Source organism: Petaurus breviceps, unplaced genomic scaffold, assembly GCF_028583685.1.
Source record: "Petaurus breviceps papuanus isolate PSGF00001 unplaced genomic scaffold, PetGlider_PUasm1.0 90823, whole genome shotgun sequence".
Classification (NCBI taxonomy): Eukaryota; Metazoa; Chordata; class Mammalia; order Diprotodontia; family Petauridae; genus Petaurus; species Petaurus breviceps.
This window is the reverse complement of record NW_027187352.1, coordinates 6,180,042-6,199,991: the sequence shown is the minus strand read 5'-3', so window position 1 is coordinate 6,199,991 and position 19,950 is coordinate 6,180,042. Positions and strand designations below refer to the sequence as shown.

At 43.2% G+C, this 19,950-nt stretch overlaps 1 long non-coding RNA gene across 5 annotated transcripts in view; it reads right to left on the bottom strand.

Moving 5' to 3' along the window:
* Nucleotides 1–5,268: 5,268 nt before the first annotated feature.
* LOC138148285 (uncharacterized) overlaps nt 5,269–19,950 on the bottom strand; it is a 24,828-nt gene continuing 10,146 nt past the window's right edge. For 3 of the 5 annotated variants that reach the window (XR_011165005.1, XR_011165004.1, XR_011165003.1), the window contains one exon: nt 5,269–9,283. This is a non-coding gene — a long non-coding RNA (uncharacterized lncRNA). The remainder of the gene's footprint in view (nt 9,284–19,950) is intronic. The other 2 variants (XR_011165007.1, XR_011165006.1) reach the window with 1 other exon arrangement.

Below are 19,950 nucleotides of genomic sequence, written 5' to 3'. Positions count from 1 at the left end.
CTTGACAGCAGGGACTTTCTTTTTCCTCTTTTTGTATCCCCAGCACTTAACACAAAGCCTAACACCTAGTAGGTGCTTAATAAATGTTTATTGACTGACCAAGCAAGACAGACCAGGGATTAAGACGCCCATTTGACAGAGGAGGACACTGAGACGCAGCATTTGGAAGGAGTCACCAGGGCTATAAAATCATTTTCCCACAGTTCCAGAGAGGTGGTGAGCTCCTAAAGGGAGTTACCTCTCCACTGTCTCCCCCTACTCCCAGACTGTCTGAGCACAGGATTGAGGTAGGGGGATGGAAAGGGAATGGTGTCAGACGTGTCGAATGAGGGGGAGGGGAGATGGGGGGGAGGAAGAGACAGGCAGAAAGTGTGTCCTAAATGGGCCCAGCCCTACACATGCATGAAGTGCTGGTAATGGTGACCAGAGTGTGTGTCCCGTTGGGAGGTGTCTGCACCAAATGACGTCAGGATAGCAGTTTCCATCATGTAACTGCCCAGAGCTAAGGTCATTTCAAAAAATAGCCCTGCCTCCTCTTTCCTTTTGGCTCTGAAAGAGCTTATGAGAGTCACTAAATCACCGGCAGGAGAGGGCCTGAGCCATACTGGTTGGGCCGCCTCCAGCCCTGGGTTTCTCAAGACCAGTGACCAGCCCAGTAAATCCACCCTCTTGGCCTCTCCCCAGTCCTGAACCTGGGCAGACCAGTCCCCCTTCTGGGTGAACAGGGTTTTCTGGTTCTGCCAAAAGCAGGACATGATTATTCCCAAGGGGGCCAGAAGCTCTGCCGAGGGTCTTACTGAAAGGGGCAGATCTTCTCTCTTTCATGCAACTGATTCTCTGATGGATCAGGTTTCCAAAGACCTTGATTCTTGTCTTAAATGGTTGTTGGCTTGCTATGTGATCTTGCCTATGTCCCTTCTCTGGACCTCAGTTTCCTTTTCTCTCAAATGAAAGGATTGGATTAGATGATCCAAAGTCCCCTCCTGGCTGTACCAGTCTATGTTCTGTGGTCCCTTCCAACTCTGACATTCCCAATATTCTGTCCTAATATTGTACATGCTAAGGCCCCTTAGAATCCTGATATCTTCTGGTCTATGTGTGAAGGTCCCTTTGAGCTGTGACATAGGACTTTCCCCATCCAGGTGGGTCTATTATAATTGAGAATGATGGGGATGGCCAGTCATTCGGTCAGCAGACCTTAGGGATTCTGTTCTGTATATGAAGGCTGGAATATGATGCTGGAGGGAGATGAAAGAACAGAAGGAGGTCTGTCCTTGGGAAGTTCATGTTCTGGCTAGAGACACTTGACTCCAATGCCATGATGAGTCTTTTTTTTTCCTTTGAGGGATGGAGCATGTTATACACCATGACTCAGACTGTAGAAGACAACAGGAGCCCAAGACTAGAGAAGTTCCCAGAGGAGGTCATCTCGTCTATTCCCTGACCCTTGTTTATTTTTATATTTATCCTAGAAAAGATTTGCAAAGACTGCCTTCAAATATATAATGTTTAGTTTCATCAAACTTGTTTGTTGCTGTTTTGTCATTTTCAGTTACATCCAACTCTTTGTGATCCCTTTGGGGAGTTTTCTTGCCAAAGTGGGATAGATTGCCATTTCCTTCTCCAGCCCATTTCACAGATGAGGAAACTGAGGCAAACAGAGTGAAGTGACTTGCTCAGGTCACATAACTAGGAAGTGTCTGAGGCCAAATTTGAACTCAAATCTTCCTGAGCTCTGTCCACTGAACCATTAGCTGCTCTTCCCAGATTCTTGACTTTGAGCAAATCGCTTCTCTCTAAAAATCAGGGAGTTAGGCCTGCTTACAGGGAGGTAATAGATTTGAGGTATAGAATGAGACTTAACATTTTCAGGAAGGGCCAATATGAGGGTTTGTTTTGCTTAACTCAGTGTATGTTTGTTACAAGAGAATGCTTTTTTTAACTTGAGGAAGAGAGGAATTCGGTTCAACAAATATTTATTAAGCACCTACTATGTGCCCAGTGCTGTACTCAGCTCTGGGGATTCAAAGAAAGGCAAACACAGGGTCCCTACCCCCAAGGACCTCACTGCCTGGTGGAGGTCACCAAACAGCTCTTGGAGTTGACGATGCCCTCCCAAAAAAAGAAAGAAAGAAATCATTGAAGCTTTTTTTAAAAGGCACAAATAGGAGAGCTTTGAAACGAAATCTTTGAATCCATTATGAGCTTTTTAAAAAAAGCTGTATATAAAAGAGATTCATGGTTTCAGTCTTTTTTTGTTGTTGTTCTTAGTATATGAAAATGTTCTTTTTGTTGGTTGTTGTCAAGATGAAAATTTTTAAAAACTGAAATTATTTTTTAACATTAAAATAAATTGAGGGGGCATGGGCTAAATGATTTCCCAGATCCCTCCCAGGTTAAATCTATAACTCCAATTCAGGCAGGAGTGAATGAGATGCTCATTCCTAGGAAAAGCCACCTCTGTACATCCTTGATACCTCTTCCAAGGAGAGACAAGAACGATCACTAAGGCTGTTTCCAGGGCCTCTGGCGGCGCCTCAGCTGTCCGAAGATAAAAGACTTGCCTTCCTAGCCTAGCCCCCTGCTCACTGCCTGCGCCAGCCCTCCCACCCCTTAAATATCCCGAGGTGAAAGCATTCCTCGGCTCCTCTCGGCCAAGCACGCTTCTGGCCTTCTGTGATGTGAGCCAGAATCCAGCTTCTTGGACTCGTTCAGCTCTTTCCCCTTGGACCATTCCTTGGGCCTCAGCCTGATGAACTGACTGACTGACTGCTTTCTTTTTCTCTCATTGCTTTTTCTCCTATTTTCTATCCTTTTTTTTCCTCCCTTTCCTTTTCTTTCTTATTCTTTTTTTAAACTTCCTTTGTTTCCCTTTTCTTCTCTCCCTTCCTCCTTCTTTCCTTTTCTTCCTTCTCTTCCCTCCCTTTGCCCCTATTCTTCCCTCTTTCCCTCTCTTCCTTCATCCATCCCTTTCTCAATTCCTTCCTGTCTTCTTTCCTTCCCCTCCCTTTCTCTTTATCTCCCTCCCTCCCTAACTACCTGCCTTCTTTCTTTCCCCCTTTCTTCCTTTGGAAGTAGCAAGATGGTACAGTGAATGGAATACTAGGCCTGGACTCAGAAAGACAGATGTGTGAGCCAGAGCAAGTCATTCACCCTCTGTCTAACCCAGTTTCCTCAATTGTAAATTAGGAACAATAACAGCACCTCACTTGCAGAGTCATTGTGAGGACCAAATGAGATTTTGTAAAGTGCCTAGCGTACAGTAGCTGCTTCCCTCTTTGCTTTCTCTTCCCTCCTTTTTTCTCCATCATTCCTTTCCTTCCTTCCCCTTTCTTTCCTCTTTCTTCCTCTCTCCCTTCCTTCTTTCTCTCTCCATCTCACTCTGCCTTCCCCTCCATCCCTTCCATTTTCCTCCCTCTCTTCCTTTCATTTTTCCTTCCCTCCTCTCCTCTCCCCTCCCCTTCCTTTCTCTTTCCTCTCTTTTCCTTTCTTCCCTTCATTCTACTCTTAAGTAAAAAAAAAAAATTTCTTTTGCTTGGATGTAGGATTCCTGGGCTAAAGACAACCTGGCAGCTTCCCTCCCTCTGCTGGCCAGTGACTCTCATGGCCCTTCCCCAGAGGCAAAGCAATGGGGTCACACATTGTCCTGCTGATTATTCTGCCCTGGGTGGGTCCCATGGACCAGAAGCCTTGAAGGGGATCTGGACAAACAGGGGAGTTGTCCTACAAGTTGGGAGGATGACTCAGGCTGGCCCAATCTCAACCTCATACCAAATGCTAAGTGTGCATTTCGGAAACAAGCTTGAAGGTCCTGGTCTCAGATTCCAGCTTGAGGTCCCTGGAGTCTGGGGCCTGGCTGTCTCTTTGTTGACCTCTCCCTGACATTTCACAGATGCAGAAACTGGGTCCCAGAAAAGTTAAGTGACTTGCCCAAGGTCACATAGGTGGTAAAAGGCAGATCCAGGTCTCAAACCAGGCTTCCTGACTCCAAATCTAATGTTCTTGGTATTATACCACCACCCTTCCTTGGGTATTTTTGTGAGGAGACCATCGCAAACCTTTTGCATTAATAGCAATATGAGTTGTTTCCAGTGATTATATAAAAAGATCTCTTTTGGCTTAAGATACCTGTGTGATTCTGGCCCATTCATTTCACTTCTGCCTCAGTTTCCTTAACTGTAAAATGGGTATGTATTAACACCTGCCTCCCAGAGTGGCTATGAGGATCAAATGAGATCTTTAGAAAAAGTGCTTAGCATAGCACCTGGCACATAGGAGGCACTATATAAATCCTTACTTTCTTCCTCTTGCCTCTTCCCTTCCCCTTTTCATTAAATTAAATGAGACCAAATAAAAATATTTGCTCATTCAACAAGCATTTATTGAGTGTCTGATATGTTCAAGGCCTTGCCTAGAAGCAGCCAGGTAGCACAGTGGATAGAGTGCCGCTCCTGGAGTCAGAAAGGCTTATCTTCCTGAATTCAAATCCAACCTCAGACACTTCCTAGCTGTGTGACCTTGGGCAAGTCACTTAACCCTGTTTGCTTTAGTTTCCCCATCTGCAAAATGAGCTGGAGAAGGAAATGGCAAACTACTCCATTATCTTTGCCGAGAAAACCCCCGAAGTGATCACAGAATCAGACATGACTGAAACAATCAAACAACAACATATGGTATGTGAGCAGACCTCTTCATGTGGAGAAGTCTGGGGAGGTGACTTCTGGGAAAATCGTGATGACAGGGGAAGTGGCTTGAAAGTGCACTGGTTCCTGGTGGTGAGCTATGTGTGGGGAGGAAGCCTTTCTCAAAAAGACCCCAGTCACATATGAAGAACGATGCTATCTGTATCCAGAGAAAGAAGTGATAAAAGAATTATGTACAGAATAATTTTATATACCTATTTGTATCTAATAGTAGCCATCTCTAGGGTGGGGAAAGGAAAAAAAGAAAAAAAGATACACAACTTTGCTGTATATTGGAGGAAATAGCAAGTTGTACATGGTAGATTTGCAGTTTCATGTGCAGTCATCTTTCTTTTAATGTACTGTGTTATGGAAAGGCTTGTTTTGTTCTATGAATTGAAAATAAAATAAATTTTAGAAAAAGACCTGAGTCAGCTTTACCATCACTTTGCTCAATTTGTATCCTGACAATCATATGGATTCTTTCACTCACTTGGTCCCTGGCCTTGTTTGTTTCTTTGATTTTGGGGTTTTTTTTTTCTATTCTAGGTAAAGGGAGTGAAGTCTCAGATTTTGGGGCTTTCAAAGGTCAGTAGAGTAAATCACAGGAAACTGGGAGTCAGATCCAAGCTAGGTTTTGCAGGTAGCGCAAAATGATGCCCCAAGGAGCCATTTTGAGAGTGACATTCAAAACCCTAGTTCAGTGGAGGGCAGCCATGTCAAATCTAATCTTGAACTTGGTGGGACAAATGTCATGTAAGAACTTAATTGAGTTTTAAGACTGTTTCCCTAAAGACTTAGATGGTGTAGGGGAGAGTATGCCCTGGAGGAAATGTTTATATATTTATTCTTTGTGTGTTTGTGTGTGCTTAATAAATGTTTATTTTTTTTCAAATGTAAATGTTTACTATTAGTTTACAACATTCAATTCACAACTTTTTGAGTTTCAAATTTTCTTCCCCACCCTCTCCCCCCCTCTCCCCTCCACCCCATGGTGGCATGCAGTCTGATATAGGTTCTACATATACCTTCACATTAAACATTAGTCAAGTTGTAAAGAAGAATTATAACCAATGGAGTGAACAATGAGAAAGAAGGAACAAAACAAAAAAGAGAGCGAGCTAGTAGTGTACTTCAATTAGCATTCAGACTCCGTAAATCTTTCTCTGGATGTGGATAGTCTTTTCCATCATGAGTCTTCTGGAGTTGTCTTATAACCTTGTAATGCTGAGATGAGTGCAGTCTATCAAAGTCAGTCATCGCAGATAAGATGTGTCTGTAATTAGGTACAATGTTCTCCTGGTTCTGCTCCTCTCACTCAACATCAGTTTATATAAGTCACTCCAGGTTATTATGAAGTCCGTCTGCTCCTCATTTCTTATAGCACAGTAGTATTCCATTACATTCATTTACCACAACTTGTTTAGCCATTCCCCAATTGATGGGCATCCCTTTGATTTCCAATTCTTTGCCACCACAAAAAGAGCTGCTATAAATATTTTTGTACCTACTAGTCCAAAGGGTATGCACATTTTTATAGCCCTTTGGGCATAGTTCCAAATTGCTCTCCCGAATGGTTGGATCAGTTCACAACTCCACCAAAAATGCATTAGTGTTCCAATTTTTCCACATCTTCAGAATTGATCATTTTCCTGTTTCGTCGTGTTAGCCAGTCTGACGGGTGAGATGTGGTGCCTAAGAATTGTTTTGATTTGCATTTCTCTAATCAGTAGTGATTCAGAGCATTTTTTTTCATGTGATTATTGATATCTTTAATTTCTTCCTCTGAAAACTACCTGTTCATAGCCTTTGACCATTTAACAACTGGGGAATGACTTGTAAGTTTGACTCAGTTCTCTGTATATTTTAGAAATGAGGCCTTTATCAGTGACACTGGTTGTAAAAATTCTTTCCTAATTTTCTGCTTCCCTCCTAATCTTGGTTACTTTGGCTTTGTTTGTACAAAACTTTTTTGTTTGTACAAAAACTTTTAAATTTAATGTAATCAAAATTATCCATTTTGCATTTTGTAATGTTCTCTGTCTCTTGTTTGGTCGTAAATTCTTCCCTTCCCCATAAATCTGACAGGTAAACTATTCCTTGCTCTCCCAGATTGCTTATAGTATTAGCCTTTATATCTAAATCTTGAACCCATTTAGACTTTATTTTGGTATGAGGTGTAAGATATTGGTCTATGCCCAGTTTCTGCCATACTATTTTCTAGTTTTCCCAACAGTTTTTGTCAAATAGTTAGTTCTTATCCCAGAAGCTGGGGTCTTTGGGTTTATCAAACAGTAGGTTACTATTATTATCGACTACTGTGTCTTGAGTACCTATATTGGTCCATTGATCTACCACTCTATTCCTCAACCAGTACCAAGTAGTTCTGATGACTTGCTGCTCTATAATACAGTTTAAAATCTGGTATAGCTAGGCCACCTTCCTTAGCATTTCTTTTCATTAATTCCCTTGATATTCTGGACATTTTGTTCTTCCGGATGAATTCTGTTACTATTTTTTCTAGCTCTATAAAATAATTTTTGGCAATTTGATTGGTATGGCACTAAAGAGGTAAATTTATTTAGGTAAAATTGTAATTTTTATTATATTGTCTCAGCCTAACCATGAGCAACTGATGTTTATATATTCTTTTTGGGGGGTTAAGTGACTTGCCCAAGGTCACAAGGCTAGTTTTTTTGTGTGTGCTAAGTGTATGAGGAGGGATTTGAACTGAGGTCCTCTATTCACTGTGCCACCTAGCTGCCCTATTTATTTATTCTTGATGTATCTTTGAAGTAAACATTCTTTTTATAAAGGCTACCCAATGTGAAATGGAACTGGGAGCTAGTCACTGGCCCCTAGCAATGGGGAACACAGATGGTTATGACTTGAGCCCATGGCAGTAGAGAAGAGATAACCCCCCTGGTATTGAGAAAATGGGGCCAGAGTATACATGTCACCCATGATTGTATGTCTATTATACTGTAAGCTACAAGACCACTCTTGGTTGAGGACAGGAGATGAGTCAACACACCTTCCCCCTTTCAAGAGAGATGGGAAGGGCAGTGCTACAGGGTGCAAAATGTTGCATACATTGTCAAACACAGTCATCAAATAGGTTGGCGATGCTTAATTGTTTTTCTTTGTTATTAGAGAGACCTTATTTCTCATTTTACCCTTCTCTCTCTCTGTCTCTCTCTCCCTCCTCTCACCAGCTCCCATAGATTCAGTTATCATCATTATGTCTCTGTGTTTAGTCCTAGGCTCTCTCCTGATTTACAGTCTTGCACCACCAGCTGTCTATTAGACAGCTCAAGCTGGATGTCCCATAGATGTCTTGAACTTAACAGTTCCAAAATCATTTCTTTTCCTCCCCCACCAAATCCACCCCTCTTCCAGATGTGCTCATTTTCAAAGCCCTGATCATGCTTCCTTGGAGTCGTTCCTCACTCTTACTCGCCCCACATAGCCAGTCCCCCCACACACACCTGGTCTTGCCTCCTAATCCCGCAGCCCTCAGGCCAGGACTTGGGTATTGGCAGGAGGAGGACCCTCCCATCAGTGGGAAGGTAATAAGAATACTAGCTGACTGTCAGATAGCACTTTAAAATTTTCAGAGTATTTTATACACATTATTTCATCCTAGGTCCAGCCAAGTCAACACACATTTATTAAGTGCTAAGCACTGAGAAACCAAACATAAGCAGAAAGAAATATGGTCTCTGCCCTCAAGGAGAGTTCTTGTCAGGGAATACATCCCATAAAAGGAAGCTAAAGGGGGCAGGGGTGGAAGTAGCCAGCTGGAGACATTCTAGAGACAATCTGGGAGGGCAGGAGGGCAGCTTGGAGAGGAACAAAGGCTGGGCTGCCCTGGGTACCCTCCTTCAAGTGGAGGGCACGATGTCCTTGCAATGTTCCTTCTTGGACAATGTCACATCGCCTTTGATACAGAGTTAGAAGTACACATGTAAGGCCAGGGAGGAGGAAGCCAATCAGAATAAGGGACTGGACAGGTTTGGATGGCTTCCCATGTGGGAAGTCCAGGGCTGAAGCAAGCTTCCTGAGTGATTTCTACAGATAAAGCCCAGAGGAGTCAGGAGAGAAGCCTGGAGAGGGACGACCCTTTGAGACAGGTGCTACATCTATCCATAGGAACTACTATTTTCATTTTACATATGGGGAAACCAAGGCTTAGAGCAGTTAAGTGACTTGTCCTGGGTCACACAGCTAATGAATGCCAGAGGTGAGGTTTGAGTCTATGCTGGGATTCTATCTGTGGTACCACCTCTCTTATGAGTTGAGAAAGGAACATTAGGGATCACTTACATCTACCCCTTCACTTTACAGAGGAGGAAATTGAATTCCAAAGATGAAGAATGCTATTTCCTTGTGCAAGCACCATATGGAAGCGTCCCAAAGTAGGTTCCTCTTCTCAAGAGGTCCTTGAGTGGGCACAAGATGGCCCTTGTGGGAAGGGGGGTGGAACATTGTAGAAAGATTCCTTTGCAGGTATGGGTGGGACTATATGTGACCTCTGAAGTCTCTTTCCAAACTGGAGATTGCTTGATACTCATGGAGATTCTATGAGCCTGTGTCTTCACCTGTAAAATGAAAATAATCATTCCTGAACCTGCAATGCCCTACCTCAGAAGGTTATTTTGACCCTCAAATGCGATTGTGCACATGAAATGTTCTTCTGCCTCCTTTACAGTCAGATCAGCTGCCAAAGCAATCTTCCTAAAGCGAGTTTCTGACCATGTTATCCCTACGCTCCCCCTATAAACTCAAGTAGCTCCCTGTTACCTCCAAGATCAAATATAAAATTGTTTGGCATTCAAAGCCCTCCCCATCCTGCTCATCCCACTCACTTCCAGCCTTCTTGCACCTTTCTCCCCTCCACATACACTGCCATCCATGACACCAGCCTCCTGACTGTTCTGGAACGAAACATTCTCTCTCCAGATGTCCCCGTGCCCTGGATGTTCTCCCTCCTCATCCCCAGCTTCCTTCGAGTTCTAGCTAAAATCCCACCTTCTACAAAAAGCTTGGCTTCCCTTTGCTGGTTGTTTCCTTTCGATCCTGTCTATAAATTGTTTGTACATGGCTGTTCACAGGCTGTCTCCCCCATCAGGCAGGGACAGTTTGGGGCCCTTTTTTATATCCCCAGCACAGAGCACAGTGCCCAGTAGGCACGCAGTAGGTGCTTTTAATAATTATGTCTTGACTGGCTAACTTGAACCTCTCTTGTTGTTGTTTCAGGTCATCCTTCTAGTCCTGGGCTCTAATGTCCATCAGGCCCCATCAAAAGCTGTTAGTTCTTTGATGGAAAACAGCAGATCAAGGTGCTGTTAAAAATAGGAATCAGGCCCAGAAGAGGGGAGAGGAACCTGGCTGGCTGATCACAGGGAAGGGGCCTGGGATTGGGCCCTGGAAATCACTGGAGTTTACTATGCAGAGGATTAAGGTTTCACATCTGGGCAGCGTCTGCTGGGGCAGCTCATTGGCGCCGACTGTGGCGATGATGGGAGCGATGGTGCTATCGATACCCGAGCAGGCCCCATCTTCCAGGACCAGCCCAGGCCAGACCTCCGTCTGCTCCATGAGCTCACGCTTGCCTGCCTCACTCCCAGCCCCCAATGAACACAAGCACACACACACACACACACAGAGACTCTGTTTAACTCCCTCCCTTCTGCCAATCAATCCAGTTGATCCAGCTCCCTCCATCCTTGACACAGATTCAGTCAGCCCACCCAAGGCTCTCAGTTCATAAGACGATCAGAGTAGGAAGGTGTTTAGAGTAGTGTCAGAACTGAGAGAGGCCTTAGACCAAGGGATGTCAGAGATGATAAGAGCCTTAGAACATAGAATGTCAGACTTAGAACACAGACTGTCAGAGCTGGGAGGGGTCTTAGAACACAGAATGTCAGAGCTGGAAGGGACCTTAGAACAGAGAATCTCAGAGCTGGGAGGGACCTTAGAACAGAGAATGTCAGACCTGGGAGGGCCCTGAGAACACAGCATGTCAGAGCTGGGAGGGACCTTAGAACAGAGAATGTCAGACCTGGGAGGGCCCTGACAGCATGTCAGAGCTGGGAGGGCCCTGAGAACACAGGATGTCAGAGCTTTACAACTATCTCACTTAATCTTCACAACCAACCCTTAAAGGTATATGCTATTATTATTGCCATTTCACAGATGAGCAAACTGAGACAGGCAGAAGTCAAATGACTTGTCCAGGGTCCCACAGCCAATAAATGTCTGAGGTCATATTTAAATGCAGGTCTTCCTGACTCCAGGCCCAGCACTCTGCCCACTGCATCGCCTTGCCAAAGGCAAATAGTGGTTTAATGGAACATGAGCAGTCAGGAGGTCTCAGTTCAAACCCTGTCTACATCTGTCCACAACCTGTGTGAAAAGAGCAAAGCTTTTTCTGTCTCTCTTGGCCTCAGTTTCTTCATCTGATCATCGAGGGGTTTTACTAGGTGGGTTGACAGTGTGGGATCCTAGGGCCTTTGATCTCCCCAACACATCATCTTTCTTCTTTGTCTGGGAAGGGAGAAGAATCAGTGGAGGGTGTTACTCATTTTATACTTTAATACCTTAAAGGGGGAGGCTAGGTGGCACAGTGAATAGAGCACCAGCCCTGGAGTCAGGAGGACCTGAGTTCAAATCCAACCTCAGACACATAACCCTTACTAGCCGTGTGACCTTGGGCAAGTCATTTAATACCAATTGCTCTACCTTCCCCACTCCAAAAAGCAAAAAAATAAAAAAAAAACCTTAAGGCCTATCATTTCATCAGCTGTCAAGTCAGACCAGTGAAAGGAGCCTTGTACTTGGAGTCAGAGGACTTGGTTCCAATTCTGCCTACTACACTACTACTACAACTACACTACTACTACTACTACTACTATACTACTATTATTACTACTACCTACTACTACACTACTAACTACTACTATCATACTACCACTACTATAATACTACTGCTACTGTCTATATGATTTTAGTTGACTCCTAACACTCTGACCCTCAGTTTCCTCATATGTCAAATGAGGAGAGCCAGACTGCATGGTCCCTGATCTTCAATCTCGTGATCCCACAATGATCACTTACACCTTAGAGGGATGGTCTTAGTGAACTGTTGTGACCAAAAAAAAAAATCCTTAAATGCTTGTTCTGCAGCCAACCTGGTAGTGAGCCTTTCTGAATTTATACAAACTAGACCTAAGACTCAGGGTAGATGTTCCTCACTTCCTCAGCTGACTGTCCTAAACACCTCTTTAGATTAGGAAATGGGTTAGACTTCTTGGGTCCTAAAACTCAAATTACAGGGGTTCTGTATGAGGCAGCAGTCCTTGTTAGGGGGCCACTGCTCAAGTCCCAGTAAGACAGAATGAAACACTTCAAATCACAGGGGGCAGAGGAGGGATTTTAGGGTAATGGATGTTCCTCCCAGAAGGAAAAGTCTCTTCCTTTCTCTGGACCTCAGTTTCTCCGCATGTAAAATGGGAATTTGGATGAGGCCATCTTTGTCCAAGATGAATCTGAAATCACTGTAGAGTTTCACACTTCTATGAAAACAAAGAAAACTGGAGCATAAGACATAATGATCAATGTATGTGATAATGGACAAGAACTACACACTGGCCACTTCTGAAAGGCTGTGCTGTTGTTGCAGGATACTGGGAATAAACCGTGTGGTTCCAAAGGGCTGAATTAGAAACAGTGGGTGGGGAGGACAGAACTGTGTTGGGGGGGCGGGGCAGAGGGCAAGAAGAATCATGGGGCAGCAGATTTGGGCTTCTGACATCTTTAGGTCTGAGCTAAAGTCCTTTTTGCAAGAAGCCTTCTTAATCTCCCTTAATTTTAGTGCCTTCTCTCTGAAATTATCTCCAATTTATCCTTTATGTATCTTCTTCATATGTGTTCAGTCATTGGAGGTTTTCTTGGCAAAGATATTGGAGTGGTTTGCCATTTTCTTCTCCAGCTCATTTTACAGATAAGGAAACGGAGGCAAACAGGGTTGAGTGACTTGCCCAGGGTCACACAGCTAGGAAGTGTCTGAGGCTGGATTTGAACTCAGGTCCTCCTGACTCCAGGGCCCTCACTCTATCCACTGTGCTTGTATGTAGCTGTTTGTGTATTGTCAAGAGCAGGGACTGCTTATTCCTTTTCTTTATATCCCCAGCACGGTGCCTGGCAAACATTAGGCACTTTATAAATGCGTATTGACTTGACTTACTGTATAAAGATGAACTTCCTGACCATCAGAGCTATTCCAGAGTGGAATGGGTTACCTCTGGAGGTAGAAGGTTCTCTCACTGGATTTGTTTGAGTAGGGACTGGAAGACCATCTTTTTTCAGGGACATTAATGGGAGGACTTCTGTTCGGGTCTGGGCTGGTTTGATGATGGCTCCCTTCTGATCCCTTCTGATTCTGGAACGCTCTGGTTCTGGGTAATGACATTTCCTATATGAGAGGCTCTGGGCAGTAGTTTATAGGATGGAGGATGGGATGGTTTTCAGAGACATCCTCAATGGAATCTTAAAAGGTCAAAGTCCTCTTTTGTATCCTGACCCTGTAAGAAAGTGACTGATCCCCAGACTCTGGGAGCCATACCAGGAGGTGGCCCAATGAAAGCCTGACAGTGTACGAGGGGAAATGCTTCAATTCTTCCAATAACAATAATAATAACAATAGCTCACATGTATGTAACACTCTATGATCACAGAGAACTAGTTCATCTAAGATGTCAATGCATCTGTTGCATCGGATGTACAACAATCATCGGGAAGATAGGCAAGGGACTATTACCTCCTTTACACTCCTCAGAGAGCAGCAGGGACTTAACCACCATCACAGACCCCGTAAGTCGTGGATCTGGAATTCAAAACCAAATTTCTGGCAATACTGAAACCTCCTTTATTAAGAATAAACTTCCCCACCTGCACTGGGATCCAGGGAGGTTGTTTTATCCTGGCTTATCTTGATGGGGGTAGACGCACATTATAAGCATTTTTCAATGAGAATCCATCATTAGTTATCTCAGTTTCCCCCACTACTATTGTGGCTCAATAATAAATAAGAACTAACACTTCAATGACACTCATTTTAGCTTCTAGCCTGAGATGAAAGGGAGTTTAGAATACAGAATAAAGAAGATTAGAATTGGGAGTCACCGTCTACCCTAACCCCACCATTTTACAGACATAGAAATTGAGGTTCTGGGAAAAAACAAAAACAAAAACAACTTTCTTCCCAAGGCTACCCAATAAATTGCTGAGTAAACTGGGACTAGAACCCAGATCTCCTGACTTCTCATCTGCACCCATCAATGTTATACAAGCATTTGTGTAACACACCAGGCACAGTGCTAGGCACTCGGAGTACAAAAATAAAAGCGAAAATAGACCCTTTAAGGAACTTGCATTCTATTGGGGGACTGTTCTTCACTTCAATTTAATCATACGATTTCATATAAACTCACAATGATTCAGACAGCCAAAGTTCACCATTGCTCTTTCTATGGAAAGATAGTTTGTTAAACAGATACATGGTGTAATCCAGGGAGAGATAATACATCTAAAGTGTTTTTCAAACATTAGAATGCTAAATAAATTTAGCAATTACTGTATTATTATTATGCTATTTAACCTACTTAGGGGAGCAATTGATATGATAATTACAAGTCACTCTTGAAGGATTCTTCAAGCAGGTCTCAAAGGGTCTCTGGTTGCCTGGATATATGTTAGCTAGGAGTTCTTGTCACTGGATTTGCTGAAAAGTAATGATGCTCAAAGATGTTAAAGAAAAAGGCAAAGGACCTATACATACAGAAATATTTATAACAGTTTGTTTTGTGGTGGCAAAGAATTAGAAATTGAGGGGGGGCCCAACAGTTAAGGAATGGCTAAACAAGTTGTGGTATATAGTTGTGATGGAATACTATTATGCTATAGAAATGATGAGCAAGCTGGTTTTGGAAAAACTTATATGAACTGATGCAAAGTGCAGTGAGTAGAACCAGGAGAACATTGTACACAATAATAGTAATCAACCATGAAAGATTGGGCTACTTTGATCAATACAAATATCCACAACAGTTCCAAAGTACTCATAATGAAAAGGCTATCTGCCTCCAGAGAGAGAACTGATGAATTGAGTGCAGATTGAAATGTATTTTTTTCAGTTTTTAAATTTTTCTTGCTGGGGGGGGGGGGGCACACAACATAGTGAATATGGAAATATGTGCCTGACTAAACATGTACAATGGGAGCATTGCTTGCCTTCTAAATGGGTGGGGGAAAAGTTGGAGGGAGAGAATTTGGAGCTCAAATTTTCAAAAATGAATTTCAAAAATAAAAAGGTTGCATCATAAAATAATAAAGCTGTCTTTCTTTAAAAATGTTTCTTGATTCTCATTCATTCAGATAAATGCATTCTCTAAATAATAGCATTAAAAGACAACTGTCATTGAAACCTCTGTGCTTGTCATTTGGAACCAGAGATGAGTAAGACTAGTCCTTTCTGATGAGCACAGCTGAGAAATTGAATAACACTTAAGTGGTTATGATTGTTGTCCTTCATGTCCGAAAAGGACAAAAATAACATCACCACGTCAGGGTCAAGTCACAGTGTGCCTGACGATGGTTGATCAGACCAACATAAACTCAGAATGTTCTACTACAGGTCAGGCACAAATAGTCCATGTGAACATTTGGAGCGGAGATGTCTCTAAATTTGTGCATTTCATGGTGGTGGTGGTGGTAGTAGTAGTAGTAGTAGTAGTAGTAGTAGTAGTAGTAGTAGTAGTAGTAGTAGTAGTAGTAGTAGTAAACAGCAGAGATTATATATGGCAGTATGGAATCATGGACTCATAGAAGCTGTAGAAGGACTTCAGCTCTGGAAAGGACTTAGATCTTAGACAGTCAAAGCCAGAAGGAATCTTAAGAGCATGGGACAATAAAGCTGAGTTAGCAGTGAAGTATTGCAGAAAGAGACCTGATGTTGGAGTTAGAGGTCTTGAGTTCAGATCTTGCCTCTCTCTGGGCCTCTGTTTCCTCATCTATAAAATGAAAGAGATTGGACTGGTTGACTTCTATGGTACCTATCAGGTCTGCATCTATGATCTGATATGACCTTAGAATGTTAAAGCTAAAGATCTAACCTAGAATGTCCAAACATAGAACATTTGAGCTAGAAAGAATAATAGCAATTCACATTTCTACTGTACTAGAAGCTTACAAAGTACCTTGCTTACAACATACCTGTAAGGAAGGTGATAGGGAGTATATTATGCAAATTTTACAGAGGAGGAAATTGAAACTTGGAGTGGGTAAATCACTTGCTTGTGGCCCACAGTAAGCGTCAGAGGCAGCATTTGAATTCTAGGTTTCCTGTGTTTTTCCCATCCTGTGTTTTTTTTTTTCCATTAGAATTCACTGTGTTTATCAAACCAGTTTGACTGCTAGATACCTTTTGAATTTGAAATCCCAGACTTTGAGAGTTGGAAGGGACCTCACAGGGCCTCTAGACCAACCAAACTATACCTGAACAGGGACCCCTGCTACACCTTCCCCAACAAGTGGTTATTTATGCTTTGTTTTAAGACCTCCAGTGAGAGGGAACTCAGTCCCTCCCAAGTGAGCCCATTATACTTTTAGACAGCCTCTTTGGAAGTTTTTTCTTACATCAAACTGAAATCTCACTCCCTTCAACTTCCCCCCCATGGCCCCCAGGTCTCTCCTCTGGGGCCCAAGCAGAACTAGTATTATTGACAGTTCCTAGATTTGTTGGTCCAGGGAATACCCCAGAGATAAAGAGGGGGAGGGTTGGGAAATTTGGGGCATAAAATATAACACATTAAGGTTATTTCATGTAAAAAAAAGATTGCCCACAAGTGTTTTTTGGTAATACGTAATTTCATATTTAACATTGGGATATCACAGTCATTATTTGCTCATGGAACCCTTATTATGGGAGAATAGTTGGGGAAATACTGACATTGTCCAAATCCTTCATTTTACAGAAAAGGAAACTGAGGTCCAGAGAAGTAGAAATTATTTTTTAAAGGCCATACAGTTTCTTTTTGCCTTTATTTCTTCCCTCCCCTCTTCTTCATCCTCTCTACAACCTTTCCCTCCCTTCTTTCTCTTGTTTTTCTCTTATTCCCTCCCTTTTACCTTCCCTTCTCTCTCTCCTTCCCTCTCTCTCTTGCTCCATCCCTCCCTTCTCCCTTCATGTCTTTCCCTTTTTGTCCCCTCTCCTCTTCCTCCTCTGCCTCTCCTCTCTCCCTTCTTCTCTCAACCTCCTTTTCTTCTCCTCTTTCTTGCTCCCTCCTTCCTCCATTTGACCTCTATTCTCTCTCCCTTCCTTCTATACAGCTATAATCAGCAACAGCTTTTGCCCTACTCTGGTCACAGAGCTGGATAGGACCAAAAGCCATCTTAGCCAACCAGTATCTAAACAAGATTCAGAGACAACAGCCTCAACAAGACAAGGGCTGGTCCAGTCTTTGCTACAAGAGTTCCAGAGAGGGGCAACCTCATGACCTCCAGAGAAGACTCACTTCATTTTGAGACAACTGTGAATGTTAGGAAATATTATACCAAGTCTAAACCTGCCTTCTGACTGCTCTCAGGCCTCATCCAGCTCTTAGATGAGAAGGTGAGGTCTCTGAGGGCTAGGTGGGAAACAGAACCCAGGGTGCCCACTGGGGCCCTCGACCCCTCCCTGCCTGAGAAGGGTGTGTTAGCCTGGGGCTTGGGGAGGGAAGAGTGGGTAGGAAGGTTTAATGGGAGGGAATGGAAATCAGGTGGTGGGAATACTGGGGACAGGAAACGGCCAGCATGTCTGGGCAATCAGATAACCGAAATCACCGGCACCGGTAATTGAGGAGAAGGAAAATATATTAATCTCCCAAGTGGGGTGGGAGGAGCTTCCCCCTCCTACTCATTGGGCTAGACAGGACCTTTGAACCTTGAATGTCAGAACTAGAGTGGACCTTAGAATACAGAATATCAGAACTGGAAGTGGCCTTGGAACACAGAATGTCAGAGCTGAGAGGGCCCTTAGAACACAGAATGTCAGAGCTGGGAGGGCCCTTAGAACACAATGTCAGAGCTAGGAGGGCCTTTAGAACAAGGAATGTCAGAGCTGGGAGGACCTATCTAACCTAACTTCTTCATGCTATACTGTAATTAAGAAAATGGAGGGCCAGATTTGTCAATTGATTTGCCCAAAGGCACACAGACAGTAGTGACCAATAGCCCTTGGAGTGCCTATATCTGCCCTGTCTTGATGAAGACATACTGCATACTGTGCTACGATAATATATTTCCTCATCTCTTTAATACATTTAATGTTTACAAAGTCTTTTTTTTTCTTCACAACAGCCCTGTGAGGTAGGGAGTACAAAAAAGATCTTGGCTGGTACATGACTTTATGCCACAGAATATTAGAGGTGGAAGGGAGATCTGTCATCATCGAATTCAGGGGTTTTTAGCCTGACACAGGATCCTTGGTTTCAGGATAGGAAAAAAAAAACTGCATCTATTTTCACTCAGTAACTTCTCTCCAAAATTTAACAGAAACTTACTGTGTGACTCTAGCCAAGTCACTTAACCTCTCAGCCTCAGTTTCCTTATCTGTAAAGTGGGATAATAGCACCTACCTCCCTGGGTTGTTGTGAGATTCAAATGAGATCGAAAACCTTAAAGTGTTATAGGAATGCTGGACATCAGCAATTGTGATCCATGGTTCTCTGAGTGTGTGGCCTAGGGCGTCCCTAAGACCCCTTCAGAAGATCCATGAGGTCACATCTGTTTTCACAATCATATTAAAAGGTTTTCATGTCTAATATGGTGTATTTTGTTAATCCACATAAAAGCACAAGCTCTTGTAGGGGAAGGGTCCTCAAAGGGCCCCTGAGACCAAAATCTTTAAAAACTGCTGATTATACCCAGTCACCTCTTTTTACTCCTTAATGAACTGAAGTTTAAAGAGATTATACAACTTGCCAAGGTCACACAGTGAATCAGTGGCAGGCCTAGGCCCTGAGCTCCATTTTGCTCTCTTTCCAGTCTCCCATTCTCTACACTTACCAGCTGCGTGATTCTGGGCAAGTCACTTAACACTGTTTGCCTCAGTTTCCTCATCTGTAAAATAGACTGGAGAAGGAAATGGCAAACCACTCCTGTATCTTTATCAAGAAAACCCCAAATGGGGGCATGAAAACTTGGAGACAACTGGAAAAATTACTGAATAACAACAAAATGTGCATGATACTAATCGAGGTCCTGGGGAAGATGTACTATGTAGATAATGATGAAATTTAGATAAATGGCATTTACCTCCTAAAAGACTATTCAAGACAATATGCATTTATACACGTAGACACATAATAATAACTAGCATTTATGTAGAGCCTACTATGTGTCAGGCTTTTTACAAATATTATCTTGTTCAAGCCTCACAACAACCTCGGGAAGTATATTCCATTATTATCCCCAGTTTACAGATAAGGAAATGGATGCAGGCAGAAGTGAAGTGACTTGCCCAGGGTCATACGAATAATAAGTGTCTGAGGCTGGATTTGAACTCGGGTCTTCTTGACTCCAGGCCCAGCGCCACCTATCAGCCTTTGAACATTACACTACGGTGCAGCTGCCAGTAAGGACAAAAGTAAATGGAAAAGCAGAAAATGCTGGCTAAGCAGCAACACCATGTAGGGAGAAGATGGCTCCCCGTGCTCAGAAGGCCCTAGTTCAAATACAGTCTAACTTCCCAACTGTTTAACACTGGGTGAGTCACTCCCCCTCTCTGGCGCCATGGCTTTCTCCTCTTTAAGACAGGGGTTAGATATTCTGTGGACCTTGGAAGCCCCTTCTAGCTGTAAATGCTGAAGTCCAAAGATCCTAAATAAAAGCATTTTGAAACCAGTAAAGCTCTATACAATTGGGAGATATTCTAACTGCCATATTGTTTCCTTATCTTTTAAAATGAAGGGGGAGGGGTTGGATTGAAAGACGATGAAGTTCCCTTCCAACTCTGGGGGCAAGAGGGTGGAGTAGGGAAGAAAATGAAGTCTAGTTCTGTCTCCCTCACCATATATCCTTGTTCTTTTCCTTTCTCTCTCCTTCCCCCGGTTCAGTCTTCTCCCTCCCCCCACCCCTGTCCCCCCGTTTCTCTCTTCTCTCTCTTTCTCAATCTCTGCCTCCCTCTCTCTCTCTTACACCACACAGACACACACACACACACACA